Source organism: Toxoplasma gondii (assembly GCF_000006565.2).
Source record: "Toxoplasma gondii ME49 unplaced genomic scaffold asmbl.1368, whole genome shotgun sequence".
NCBI lineage: Eukaryota > Apicomplexa > Conoidasida > Eucoccidiorida > Sarcocystidae > Toxoplasma > Toxoplasma gondii.
Window position 1 is genome coordinate 1 of NW_017383319.1, and position 1,100 is coordinate 1,100.

Genomic DNA, 1,100 nt, shown 5'->3' on the forward strand with positions numbered 1-1,100 from the left:
ATATTGGAAGCCAGTGCAGGTATCCGGGGGTGCACAGCGAAGGGGCTCAATTTCTGGAAATTCGTGTCTCTGTTGGGATACTGATTTCCAGGAGTTTCTTCAGTGTGCATTCTTTTTTCCCACACCGTTATTTCAAACAACAAATCTGAGGAACATTTGAGAGAGAGTGAAAGATTGTATCTTTCTGCATCTCTCTCGATGTGCTTTCAGATTGCTTCCTAAACTATAATGTTATTTTAAATTTTCAGCAATGGATGTCTTGGCTCGCGCAACGATGAAGGACGCAGCGAACTGCGAAACGCAATGTGAATTGCAGAATTCAGTGAATCATCAGATTTCTGAACGCAAATGGCACCTTGGGGATATTCTCCTTGGTACGTCTGTTTCAGTGTCTTTGAAATCACTAATTTTCTGTCTTTTTTAGGGTCGTTGCTTCAGTTTGGCTGAAGCCCCCTAGGAGCAGTATGATTGGGTGTCATGAGTGTTGAATACTCAATGTCACCCTGAATAATGAACACAGCGGAGAAACTACTCGTGCCTCTTCTTTTAGAGGCTCAAGTGTATTGTTGAGTTGTATCGATGACATCATTGAGATACGGTGGCTTCTTCATTGAAGACAAAGTTTCATTGATGCTGTCGATCGACTTCAATACCGCAATGGAATTTCGGTTCCATTGTTGCTCTGCGAGGTTTCGTCGTTGTTGTTTTGTCTCGGGCGTTTGTCCGATTTATTTATCAGACCTGAAATCAGGCGAGGTTACCCGCTGAACTTAAGCATATTATTAAGCGGAGGAGAAGAAAATAACTATGATTCCCTTAGTAACGGCGAGTGAACCGGGATCAGCTCAAAGTGGAAATCAACTGCTCTTTCCGAGCTGTTGACTTGTAGCCTCGAGAGGCGTTACCAGTGGAAGCGCAGGGTTAAGTTTCTTGGGAAAGAACATCATAGAGGGTGAGAATCCCGTCCTTCCCCTGCGTTTTTTGTTCCACGTACGGTACGCTTTTATAGAGTCGCGTTCATCGGGATTTGAGCGCAAAATGTGTGGTAGGTTTCACATAAAGCTAAGTACTGGCGCGAGACCGATAGCAAACAAGTACCG

The 1,100-nt window shown here is 44.2% G+C and overlaps 2 non-coding genes across 2 annotated transcripts; both read left to right on the plus strand.

The window, feature by feature from the left end:
• The first annotated feature begins 238 nt into the window (after nt 1–238).
• Nucleotides 239–396, plus strand: TGME49_461050. The gene has a single exon (XR_001974449.1). It is a non-coding gene; the product is annotated as a 5.8S ribosomal RNA (ribosomal RNA).
• Nucleotides 397–736: 340 nt separating this feature from the next.
• TGME49_461060 lies at nt 737–1,100 on the plus strand (the record flags this gene model as incomplete). Its single annotated transcript, XR_001974450.1, has 1 exon — nt 737–1,100. It is a non-coding gene; the product is annotated as a 28S ribosomal RNA (ribosomal RNA).